Raw genomic sequence first — 13,533 nt, forward strand, 5'->3', positions numbered from 1 at the left:
GTTTAAGTTCACTCTCAAAGACACATAGCTGGTAAGTGGTAGGGCTGCATTTGAAGCCCAGGGCTCTGATTCCAGAGCCTGCACTCTTAACTACAGCATGTTTTCCACTAAACAACTGTGCTTACAAGTCTTTATTTTTTACTGTACAGCTGCTGCCTTTTCTGCCTGGGAGAGCCCTTTCCTCTATTCCCCATCCCAACTGCTTTGCTTTGCTTGGTAAAAAATTTTCTCACCCTTTGAGACTCCAGTCAAATGTCACCTCCTTTGAGAATCCCTCTCTGACCACCTATGATTGGATTATTGTCTGACGCCCAGCATCTTCTATTTTTCTCATGGTGAAAACTTGCCATTTATTGCAGTTGTCCACTGTTCATTTCTCTCTGTAAGGCTGTGAAATTCTGGAAGGCAGGACATCTATTCTCCCAACAAACATTTACCAATGCCTAATAGGCCCAGGCTAAAAAAAAAAAAATGAAATCCATGAAGAAAAAGGAACTCTCATTCAAGAGGGGTTGAGGGAAAGAGAGTCATTTTTGCAAGTACATGATTGTAAGCTATAAGGCCTAAAACTGATTTGTTTCAAGTCCTAAAACCTGTAACATTACTACAAGGTCCAGTGCAAGAAGGAAGAGATAAATTCAATGAGCTAAAAGGCTCAGAAGTCTTAACAATGGACTCGTGACATCCAGGCTTTGAAGGATGAAGAGGAGTGTATCCAAGGAGCAAGCCACCTGGAAAGACACGGAGGTGTGAGAGACCTTAAAGGTAAATACATGGCTTCCCATCACTTAGCTTAGAGCACCAAACATGACAGGTTCTTGGAAAATGTCTGTTAGATAAATCTATAATTGAAAGAATTACCTCCATGACCAGGAAAAATTTGCAAGCTCTCCTCTTACCCCGAAAGATCCAGGCCTAGTTCCAGTAGGTCCTGTGAACAGGATGTTAGTGATGTTAACGCTTGGGTCTGCCACTCTGCTGAATTTCTCATGGAATTCAATATGGCGTGGCATCCATGCGATCACAATCTAGATTTCTACTGTCACATTGAGCCGTTGTCGAAAATGTTACAGTGCTCACTCAGTGCTATCACATAGCGTTCGCATAATCTTCTCTGGAGATGAGTCATTAACTAGGTAATGAGCCAAGGACACTGATTCCTCCAGAGTCAGAAGCTGAATCTACTCTACGATTCTCTACACAAGTCAAACCACACCTGTAGGCTGTGCTCAGTTCCAGGCCCCCAATTTGAAGATGTATTTTGTGGTGAACATTGTGGTTACTTCTTGTTATGGGTTGAATTGTGTCCCCTGCAAAAAAGATATATTGGAATCCTAAGGCTTAGTACCCCCAGAATTTTGCCTTATTTGGAAGAAATAGGGTTGTTGCAGATGCAACAATGAGGTTGTATTGGAGTAGGGTGGCCCTTAACCTAATACAGCCAGTGTTCTTATAAAGAGAAAGCCATGCAAAGAGAAAGAGACAAACACGGGGAAGACAGTATGATGAGACACAGGAAGAAGATGGTCTACCAGCCAAGAAGAGATGCCTGAATCAGATTCTTTCCCCACAGCCCTCAGGAGGAACCAACCTTCTTCACACCTGGATCTCAGACTCACAGCCTCCAGAACTGTGAGGTAATATATTTCCGTTATTTAAGTCACCAGCCTGTGGTACTTTGTCACAGCGGCTCTAACAAACTGATATATCTCCCAATATGCATTCTATGACCCTTCCCCTTAGTAGCCATCATGTATGGAGGAGGATGGATAGTTTGGGCACTGATCAGGGAGAAAGCCAGGATTGTTTTGTTCCTTGGCCGAACAAGAAATATCTTCTCCCCCTGAGAGGAGAATGAAGATTAAGAAGACCTATGAGTGTTGGCAGCCATCTTGTTGCCCAAAAGGAGCTCATTCTGAGAAGGAAGCCCAGAAAAAGACTGAGGAAATTAGAGAGAAGTGGAAGCACATCCTTAACGCCACCGTGAACCTCTGGATCAAAGCCTTGCCCAAATTCAGTGGCCCAAGTAAATCTCCTTTACTGCATAAGCCATTTTGAGTTGATTTTCTGTTTTAGGAAACTAAAAGTATTATAAGTGCTACAGATGTTGTCAATTGGAGTGTGTTTGTTTAGGGAAGGATAATCGGGATAATGAGGGGGTATCAGGAAGAACCAGGTAACAGAACGATTTAGGGGGCCACACAGGCTGGCTCCAGCATGTAAAGAGCAGTCATGGACAAGGGGAAGCAGACTTCTTGTGTGGCCCCAGGAGGTGGGACTGAGTCCAGTGGGACCTGGTGCAAGTGGTCCTCCCAGCACAGACAGTGAAGCAGCACGTTGTCTGCAGAATTTAAAAACAATGATAAAACTCATGCAAAGTTGGTATGCTTTTATTAGCATTGAACAGTAGAAATCCTAAACACCTTCAGTAATAAACTATTCTCTCCTGCTCAGACAGACAGCTCCCCCCGCCCCTCTACTGCTTGATATGCAAGTGCCAAGGAGGAGACACTATAGGGGGTTAAGTTTCAAGTTTGGTAAAGAAAGACCTTTCCAAAAGGCAATAATGGAACATACTATCTTGGGGCTGATGAATTATCCACCACTGGCAGTGCACACATAGAGGCTAGGAAACCCCTCTTCTGGGATACTGTTCAGTAGACTACTGAATTCAGTGGGGGATTCCCTTAAATGACCTTGAGAACACCAGCCGACTCCGTGAGTCTCTACAAGGAATGACAAGGGAAGGATTGAGGCAACTCTGTTCAATTCAGAAAAGGAGCTTTGAGTTAAAGATGAATATTCCCAGTCTCTCCATTAGGATGTGAGTAGCAAATATAAGAGAAACATTCCAGAGTCATCTGAGCTCTAATGCCATCATGAGCATTGGAAATGAAGCCACATCATGAGCTTTGGAAATCAAGCCACATCGAAGGGCAGGAAAGTAAGAAGTGAAGTCTTTGGTTACTAATGGTCAGAAACATGCAAAGTCTGGGAGCCAGGGCATATGCTAAGGGAGGCAAAGGGCCAGAACCCAGAAGGTCATGGAGAAAAAAAACCCAAGTACTAGTAACAGGGCCGCAAAAGGGAACATGATTCTATCACACTGGCCAAAGGGAGATTAGTTAACCCTTCTGCGTAGCTCTCACCTCATTGGATTGTAAAGACTGGATGAATTAATGTGTACAAAGCCCTTAGCGCCGTGTCTGGAGGGATGTAAATGCCACATAGATGTTAGCTATCATTTTCTTAAAGGACCTGCCCTAGGGAGTTGGAAGTCTCTTTCTGCTCTACACATTGCCATGAACCCTCTCCCCAAGAAGGGCAGGACAAAGTTATTTATCCCCTCCTGATCCCATTCCAGTTCCTTAATAGCTGCTAACTGGTTTTTTGGAGGCTAAAAGTTTTGGTTGTTTTCCCAATATAAATACCTCAGTGTTATTAGAAATGTTTAATATTTCATTTTCTTTATTTGTTCATTCGTTTCTTTATTCGTTCAAATACTGGGTGACTCCTTGGTTCTTAGAAACTGAGGTCTAACAGATAGAACAGTTAGTAAAAATAGGCCAGAGCCTCCGGCTCACAAAGCTGACAGTCTGATTGGGATGGGGTGGTGGGAGAGGGTGGGGGACAGACATAAGTTAAAAATAATCACGTGGATGCAGGCGAAATGACAGCTGTGGTGGTGCCATCAAGAAAGGTGGACAGGCTGTGAGATGGGGAAGTCAGACAAGGAGTGGAGCTTCCCTGAGCAGGTGAGGATTCAGCCAGGATCTAAACTGCATGTGTTTTAACTAGGAAGTTAGGAAAGCTCCAAGCAAAAGCACCAGCGAGCCCAAATGTCCTGACATCCATTAACTGACATTTAGAAAGTGCTGATCTTGTGTCAGTCACTCTGATAATAACGGCATATTCGTTATTTCACGTAGACATCACATCAACATTTTGAATTAGAAATTGTTTGTCCCATTTTAAAGATGAGAAAAGTGGGGCTCAGAGGAGCCCAGAAACTGATGCAAGGTGACCCATCTTATAAGCAGGATTTCAATTCAGCTTGGACTCCAGTGCCTGGGCTCTTAACCCTGACAGCAGAACTGTCTTATTGGTCTTCATATCCAAAGGCTAGAACAGTACCTGGCATGCAGTAGATGTCGATGAATGCTGCTGTATAAACACTAAAGTGAATAAAATTGTGTTGAGGGGGAATAAAGGCTCCCATGCATAGGGGGAAAGGATAACTAGACTGTATATCATCAGAGGGTGGAAAGGGAAGGGCTTCGGGAGGGAGGCACTTCAATGGCAAAGCTTGCAGGTGGGAATACACATGGCCTTGAAAGAAAATTCTTCTTTGATAGTATTGAGCTGTTTGGTCATCAGAAGTATTCAAGTGCAGAGGACCTGGGTGGCTTAGTCACTTAAGCATCTGACTCTTGCTTTAGGATCAGGTCATGACCTCAAGGTTCATGAGATTAAGCCCCACATCGGGCTCGGGCTGATAGCACAGAACCTGCTTGAGACTCTCTCTCTCTCTCTCTCTCTCTCTCTCTCTCTCTCTGCCCCTCCCCTGCTCACACATGCTCTGTCTCTCTCTCAAAATAATTAAATAAACTTTAAAAAAAATAAGTATTCACATGCAGACAGGATGAACACTTTGTCACTGAAAATGTAGTATGTCTGAATTATCTTTCACAGATCTTATATCCTGGGATTGATCTAATACAAAGTGTTCTTGTAAACAAGCACCAGAAATTTACCAGTTCCCAAAGCCTCTTACTTAAGTGGGGACCTAAGTGATGACCTAGGCGAAATGAGGGTGGAGGGAGTGAGTTGGCAGCCACTGAAGGAAGCCAGACAGTGGGACAAATGTCAGGGAAGATGGAACTACTATCTAGACATCAGCTGACATTCAAACCATAGCCTTACACAAAACAGATGTGTATGAGCCCCTAGAATGGTGTCCGGATATAACATCCAAGAGGTGACAGTGTTTCTTGTTATTAGGTACTCAATTATTTTCAAGCTGTTGTTTTTGTTTGTTTGTTTGTTTGTTTGCCAGATCATTGCTTCTGTTTCATAAAACGGGGCTTTTGCTCAAACTGGTATTCAAGGGCTGAGAAATAAAGGGCTATTTTCCTTTCCTGCCAAAAGATTGCCTTTTGGTCCTTGCAAGGGTGAGGCTTGGCAAACACTGATTTCATTCCATCCTCCTCAAGCAGGTTAAAAGAACATTTCCAACAGCCCAGGTCACAGGCTCTTGGTGGGTTGCAGAGTCTTGAGATGTGAGGTTTCTGGGAATGGATGCTTGAACCTCCATTTCCCTTTTCTGGAGTTTATAGGGTAAAAATGGATATTCAAAGCACATTTGCAAATCCCAGGTCTTTGAAATACAAAACCATAAATCCTTGTACATTGTGGGGAATATACGATCCTATCCTCACAGCTCTGCAAGAGGGAGTACTATTGTTATCCCCATTTTACAGATGAGTAAACTGTGGGTAACTGCACCCTAGGTCATGTAGCTGGAAAGTGCTAGAGGCTGTAGTTCTCTTCCCCTCAGACGGCAACATAATATGCAATCAAGAGCACAGCTCCCCATGTCTTTAAGAAATGGACTCAAATTCTAGCTCTCCCACTCTTTGGTGGTGTGCCTGTGGGCAAACATTTAATCTATATCTCACCCTTTAGAAAATCTTCATCTTGGTTTTTAGAATGCTATGGTTCCCATAGCATTTCTTTGTTCTTTGTTGGCTTCTTTTCTTGTCTCATACATAGATGTTACCAGACAGCCCATTCTCCTTTTTCTTTTCTTTCCCTTTTTTGTCTGTATTCCCTTCTCCTTGGCAGTGTGGGTCCCTGTGGCATCGGAAAGAGTGCATGGAGAATTGTGTACTGGCTCTTGAATCTTCCATTTGGAAATATGACACACTACTTGTGCTCACATTTCTTGGACAGAGCAAATTCAGGGCCATATCTAACTTCAAGATGGATGTGCTCTTGAAGCACAGGAACACCAACAAGTGTCTCTTCTGGGGTCTTATACCCATCAGAGTCCTCAACTCTCCTTCTGTCCAGGAGATTTGCCAATATGTGTTTCACACCCATTAGAAATCTTACAAACTGGGGGTGCTAGGTGGCTCAGTCAGCTGGATGTCCAACTTTGGCTCAGGTCATGATCTCACCGTTTGTGAGTTTGAGCCCCACGTCTGGCTCTGCATTGACAGCTCAGATGCTGTGTCTCCCTCTCTCTCTTCCCCTCTCCTACTTGTGCTCTTTCTCTCTCAAGAATACATAAATAAATAAACATTAAAAAATAAAGAAATCTTACAACGAATCATGCTTCCCTCTTTGCTTTGACTGCCAAGAAGCTCAAAGCCAAATTTACTGTCCATCTCTAGCAGAACCTATGGCACGAAGATTGTGTGTTAACCTTATGGCTTAAATTTAATTTTATTTCACATCCTTGTATTTTCCTTTTTTTAGTTTGTCTATTTTAATTGGTGCAAATTTGTGTATACCAAATAATTTTTTGAAACGAGTCGAGGTATAAACAAATGCACGCATACGCACATATCCATATAATCTTTCACAGGAGTCTTTAAATTAATATTTGTTTATTTATTGAAGGGAAGATCTGTGGGGGGGAGAACAGAAGGTTATTACAACCTGCCAGATGGGCTCCCAGGAGCCCATCCAAGTGGACTTTGCATGAGCAGATATAGGATTTCAGTAATAAAGGGAAGGACTGCTTGATTCTCCTCTGGACTCTGGGTATGCAAGTCACCAGCTCAAGGTAACATTTTTTTTTTCCTGGTAATGGGCTGGAACTTTGTATCTTCATCCATAATAAGCCGACATTATTTTGAAAATATGGTCTTCAAGCGGACAGATCTCACATCATTTATGAGACCTGAGTTTAGCTCCTCAGGCTCCTTTCTGTCTAGATAGACATGAAGTTCTTTTTTTTTTTTTTTTTTAATGTTTATTTATTTATTTTGAGAGAGAGAGAGAGACCAAGAGTAAGCAAGCAGGGGAGGGGCAGAGAGAGAGGGAGAGAGAGAGACAGAGGCACAGAGAAAAAGAGATAAAGAATCCCAAGCAAACTCCATGCTGTCAGCACAGAGCCTGACATGGGCCTTCATCTCATGAACCGTGAAATCATGACCTGAGCTGAGATCAGGAGTTGGACACTCAACCGACTGAACCACCCAGGTGCCCTGATAGACACAAAATTCTTAAGGATAGGTATATACCCACAAGAATTGAAAACATATGATTAGTCAAAAACTTGTATGCAAATGTTCATAGCATTTTTTTTCTTTTTTTTTTCATAGCATCTTTATTCATAACAGCTCAAAAGAGGAAACAACCCAAATATACATCAACTGATGAGTAGAGAAACAAAATGTGGTATACCCATATAGCAGAATATTATTTGACCATAGAAGGAATAAAGCCTGACCATATCCTTTATATCCTGTAGAGATTCTCATATCATTTTCTATTTTGACCTTGATTCTAGGCCTTTGATTTTTTTTTTTTTTTTTTTACCAAGACTTCTCTAATGCAGCCTTGCCAAAGTGAGGATGTGTTAGGTCTAGAGAAATTTGGATGAGAGAATTGGAATGGGGAACTATTAATAAATAGCCATGATAAGAAAAATCAGACAACTTCATTGGAAGGAGGGAGAAGGGGACTCTGAACTCCCATTGCATCATCACTAGAACACTCACTGCCTCAGCCCCACTATCTTGGGATCATCAGGATTCACCCATAATGCTCTCTGACAGGCCAAATTTGCACACAAGTCCAAATTCCCAGGTCATCCCCCACATTCTGTATGTACTTTGATTTTGCCCCATCTCCCATCTTCCTACTTCCCAGTGTAACTTCAGGAATTCATTGATCGTTATCAACAATGTCATCCGTACTGTCAAAAACTTTTCTCTCTGTCCCTTTCCACCCACCCCCACCTCCAACTCTGTGACCTGGCACTCCCCTGAGAAACAGCAACTCTGAAAGTCATGTGAAGAGATGATACCCACATCCCCTCCTGGGTACAGTCTTCACCAGACCCAAGTGACTTCCCATCATTTACTGAGGATTTTAGTTCCTGACCTATTCTCTCCATCACTATGCCTAACCTAACTTTGGTGATTTCAGCATCTGCATAGATAATCCTTCCAGTGTCCTAGTCTCTCGATTCTTTGATCTCTTCTACTCCAAAGATCTTGTATCTCAGCTACCTACTGCCATGGTCATACCCTAGACCTTGCCATACTCCGCATTTGCACCCCTGCACAAATCTTAATTTTATACATTCTCTCCCTGATCATCACCTCCCATCTTTCCAACTCACTCTTTCTGATAACCAACATCAATGGTTCTTCAGCTCCATCCAGATGGGGACTGGTCCAATAAACCAAAATCTGCCCAGAAAAGTACAGCATTTGCAAAGATTGACTCCAGAGTTAGATATCCTGGGCTCTTGATAGAGGCTCTGTGACCTTGGGCAAACTATTTAACCTTGCTAAGCTTCAGATTCTTATAAAACAGTGATGATAACAATGGCACCAATCTCCTAGATTATTTGAGAGTTATATGAGGTACCATAGAATGACTAGCATAGTGCCAGACCTATATGGAATTCTTAGTAAAGGAAGATGATTATATGTAGTAAACATTATATGTTTTGGTCAGTTTAGGAACTTCTTCTTCTTCTTCTTCTTCTTCTTCTTCTTCTTCTTCTCCTCCCCCTCCTCTTCCCCCTCCTCCTACCCCCCCCCCTCCTGCTTCTTCTTCTTCTTCTTCTTCTTCTTCTTTTACAGGAATAGTACCCCAACTTTAAGTGAGAAATAGAGCTCTTTTCTTAATGCTGGAAGGGGCTAATTCCTAGCTCAATTCCATGAAGGGCAAAGGAACCCAGGCCTGACCAGTAGAGGCATTCCAACAATGGTGAACAGTGTGGCTCAGGAATGGGCATGTGACTAGGCTACACCAATGGGAGTCTACTCAAGGACTTTTTGTTGGGACATTCAGGACAGAGGGGTCCTCTGCTGGATATGGAGCTGGTAGCACCTATGCAGGCAACAAAGGGAGCTCACCTGAAAGTAGCCAACACAAAGGAATGTGGAGGGAATGGACATGGGGAGGCTGAGATCTGAGTCCTTGTGTCCAGCGATGTTTAAAGTCTGCCTCTGGATTTTCAGTTACACAGACCAACAAATTCTCCCCATGGTACTTAACCCGGTTCTGGCTGGGCTTCTATCTGCCTCAGAGTTCCAACTGTTATTATACAGTGAATTACTAGTTTGCCATTAAAGATGATGATGTAAAGCAACATTGGGACACAGAGAGATACTCTTTGTATATTTTTAATTGAAAAAAAAAAAACGCTTGGAGAATAATAAGACATCAACAAGAATAAGAATGAGTAAGATTCAATTTTGTAAAACATTTATAATTTTAAAGAAGTCTGGAAGGCTATATGACAATATAGGCTTAGCAGGTTAGCAAAAGATTACACACGCTGCATAATTAACTCTGGATTTCTACTGGGTGGTAGGACTGTAGATAATTTGTATTTTCTTTTCTTGAGCTACATTATCCAGCATCTTTACAATGTACATAGATTATTTGTTCATTTTTTTAAAGGTTTCCCAAATGAGAAAAGGCAGCCCTTCCTTGCCACATGTGTGATGAGAGCATTAAATTCGGCCTGTCTTAGGGGCCCCTCTCTCCACCCTTCAGGGTGCCTTGGACTGGGTGAACGTGTTTTGTGGGTTTGTGGCTCATGGGTGTGCCAGGCTTTACAACCTTGAACCAGTTAGAAATACCAGATCACCATTTACTAGTTCCAACTGTCTTGGGGCAGTTGAGAGATTCAGAATTAATCACCTGTGCCTTCTTGGGAGTGGGGTAAGCAGAGTGAAATGTGTACAGGGCTTTCAAAAGGGATTAATCGTGGCTTTGGGGATTGTGTGTGGTGATGGGAGGAGCTATGGGAATATTTACATGTGATGTTATTATCCAGCATGCACACAGCACCCTCCTCATCAATCATAAGTTTCCTAGCAGAGAAAGGTGGTTTTGCCCACATTTTGAGGGTGGAGAAGCTGGAAATCCAGAAATCTTAAGTGACTCATCGAGGGGTACATGGCAAGACCTGAGTTGTGATTTAGGGTTCTTGACTCCGTGCCCTGTCCGAGTGCCAACGTTTTTCTATTATGGTTGCTTCAGACATGTGCAGTCTGCCTCAAACCGGACAGGCCTCCCTCCCTCCCCTGCTAGGAGCGTATTTTAAAAATTCATGTGTCTCTGAGTTTTTCCTTTTAGACACACTCAAGGTTCTCTCCTACAGTTTATCCCTGTCCATACCCTAACTCAGGGAGCCAAATTCATGGTGTCTGGCAGCCATCTTTGGCTGTAGATTGCGGTCACTGCTTGGGAACGTTGCTGATTGCATCTATGGGGCGGTTCACATTTTGGGGGTGGTGTTGAGCCTTCCTCAGGTGGTTTAGCTCATCTCCATCCTAAGTAACCTCCTCCATTCCGTCCTCTGTGAAACTGACGCTCCAGCCCCCGGACGATGCGCTGCCCCCATTTGCCATGCACGCTTCCCAACTTTGAACAGTGGTTCCATGGCTAGAATACCCTCCTGTACTCTTCCCTACCTGTTGATCCAACATGTTAGTTATCTGTCACTTACAGAGTGCTCACTTGGTGTCAGATTGCTGTTTGAGATTTTGCTAAATGTTAGCCCTCCACAGGAACCTAAAGATGTGGGCACCTTTACTAATATCTCATTTTACAGATGAAGAAGCAGAGGCACAGAAACTTGCTCAAGATCCCAGAGCTGGCAGGTGCTGGAAGCAAGATTTGAATCCAGGGATTTGAATCCGGGCAGCTCTGGAGTCCACCCTCTTACCCACCGGTGCTTTGTTCCTCTCCTACATCTCCTTCCAGTGTCCTGACCTGTAAAGTCATCCTGATACATATTTGGAGGAATTGCCCTCATCCTCTTCTGTGCTTTCAGAGCACTTTGCTGGTCCCTCTAAGATTCTTTTGTCCTTGGGTGTGGTTTTTATTAGCCTGGTCCTCTATCGGTGGCGAGCTTTGTAAAAGGCGAAAGATTTATGCGATCTGAAGAGAAACCAGGGTATTCAGTGGAGAGCTTTGTAAAGACTAGGACTTGGTGTATTCATTTCTGTATCCATGGCATTCTCACCTGCAGATACTCTCCAGGTGTTTGAAACATGAAATATGTGTGGGCTAAAAGGGACCGAAATCTACCAAATTAGAAGGTCCTATAATGAACAAACGCTTGAAGACAGTCTCGGCAAGAGGCTTCCATAAAAGGTTAACTTAAGCCAAAAAAAAAAAGTAGATAATTCTTACCTGCCCAAGAGCTGATTATTTTCTTTTGATCATTATTCAGCCTCCTGATTTTCCTTACATTTCTGCTGATCTTTTAGACATTTCACGGCTTCAGGGAATCGCCATGAGGAGGACGAGAGCCATAAAAAGCACATTGGGTCACGGCAGCTCGACCTCTTACTGGTTCTCTGACGCTGTGAAAGGCACTTGAGCCTTCCCAAACCTTAGTTTCCTCAGCTGTAAATGGGACCATAATCATCCTCAGTAACCTGATATCAGATATACAAAATTTTGCCCAGGGCTTAGCTGGTAGTGAAAGCTGCGTAAATATGACTGTTGTCATCATTATCCGGATAGCCTGGCTGGCAGGACCAGAAGACAGGAAAGGAAACTGAAATCTTTGATATACTTCTGAAGACTCTGGAGAAAGGGTGAAAGCACATAAAGCGAGCATGACAAATCGAAATGAGGGCCGAAATAAGTCTCTTTTTATTTTTTATTTATTTATTTCTTTTTTAAGTTTTTTTTTTTAATGTTTACTTATTTTCGAGAGACAGACAGAGACAGAGTGCAAGCAGGGGAGGGGCAGAGAGAGAGGGAGACGCAGAATCCAAAGCAGGCTCCAGGCTCCAAGCTGTGAACACGGAGCCTGATGCAGGGCTCGAACCCACAAACCGTGAGATCATGACCCGAGCCGAAGTCAGACGCTCAACCGACTGAGCCACTCAGGAGCCCCAATAAGTCTCTTTTTAAATAGAGATGGGATGAGAATACCTGTGGCAGTACAATGTCCTGATGAAAAATTGTCTAAATTTAAGTAAACCCCTAGTTACTCATTCAATGCACAATTATGAAGTACCTACTGTGTGCCAAGCACCGAGCTAGCTTTAGAGTTCCAAAGCCACCTAAGACACAGTCCCTGTCGTCAAGGAGTACCTGGTCCAGTGTAAGGGACAGATATGTAAGTAACTAAAAATCAAAGCCAATGCCAAGGATTTTCTTTTCTTTTCTTTTTTTAAAGTTTATTTATTTTGAGAGAGACAGAGACAGTGTGAGTTGGGGAGGGGCAGGCAGAGAGGGAGAGAGAAGATCCCAATCAGGCTCTGTGCTGTCAGTGCAGAGCCTGACACAGGGCTCAAACTCACAAAACTGAGAAACCTTGACCTGAGCCGAAACCAAGAGTTGGATGCTTAACTGACTGAGCGACCCACGTGCCCCAGAATTTGCTCTTCTCTTGGAGAATTTATGGGAATGTAGAAGACAAGATGGCTTGTGGGACAGCTTTGTATAGGAAGTAAGATGCAAGCTGGCCATTAGAGGAGGTCGTGTCAGAGTTCTCAGCGGCAAACAACAGAAAGCTTCCCTGTCTTGCTGAAAGAAACAAGGGGGAAGCATGGGAAAGAGATCAGGGAGATGAGGCGCTCACAGAATTGTCAGGAGGCTGAAATGACCAGATTTGGAAAATGGCAGAACCTAGGGAACCGTGGAAGATGAAGAGGCAGAGGTCACGCAGAAGGAATAGACTGGTTCAGCCTCCTTACTGCTGAGAACATCCTTCTCTTATTCCCTGAAAATCAAAGTCCCAGGACAGAGCGTATGACAAAGTGAGCAAAGTCACACAATCAGTGGCTGGCTAAGCCCAGGATGAGGGAAGGGGAGTAGAAGAATCTAGTACCATTGGCTTTTTAGTGGGAGCTGGCCACTCTTCCCATCAAAATCATAGACGTGGAGAATTTCTCTTGTAGATCAGTATTCTAATAGGAAATTTGTGGATATAACAATTGTAAACATCTATGCACCCAATATTGAAGCACCCAAATGCATAAAGCAAATATTAACAGGCACAAAGGGAGAGATTGGCAGTAATACAGTAATAAGAGGGGACGTTAACACCCCAGTTACATCAACGCATAGATAATCCAGGGAGAAAATCCATAAGGAAACAACACACTGGACCTAGTAAGAAGGGAGGGATGTTGAGTATTAGCAGAAAAAGGCAAAGGTCCTCTATAGTCGGTACGATGACAACAATAGCCAGCAATGAAGGTAATGCACACCAGGGATGGAACAGAATCTGCAAAGCTAAGGGAGAGAAGTTCAGGGTTGTGGAGGGAATGGAAAGCAGCTCAGTGTAACAATAAAGAGTTATACTGAAAGACA

The sequence above is a fragment of the Neofelis nebulosa genome, chromosome 14 (genome assembly GCF_028018385.1).
Source record: "Neofelis nebulosa isolate mNeoNeb1 chromosome 14, mNeoNeb1.pri, whole genome shotgun sequence".
Taxonomy (NCBI): domain Eukaryota; kingdom Metazoa; phylum Chordata; class Mammalia; order Carnivora; family Felidae; genus Neofelis; species Neofelis nebulosa.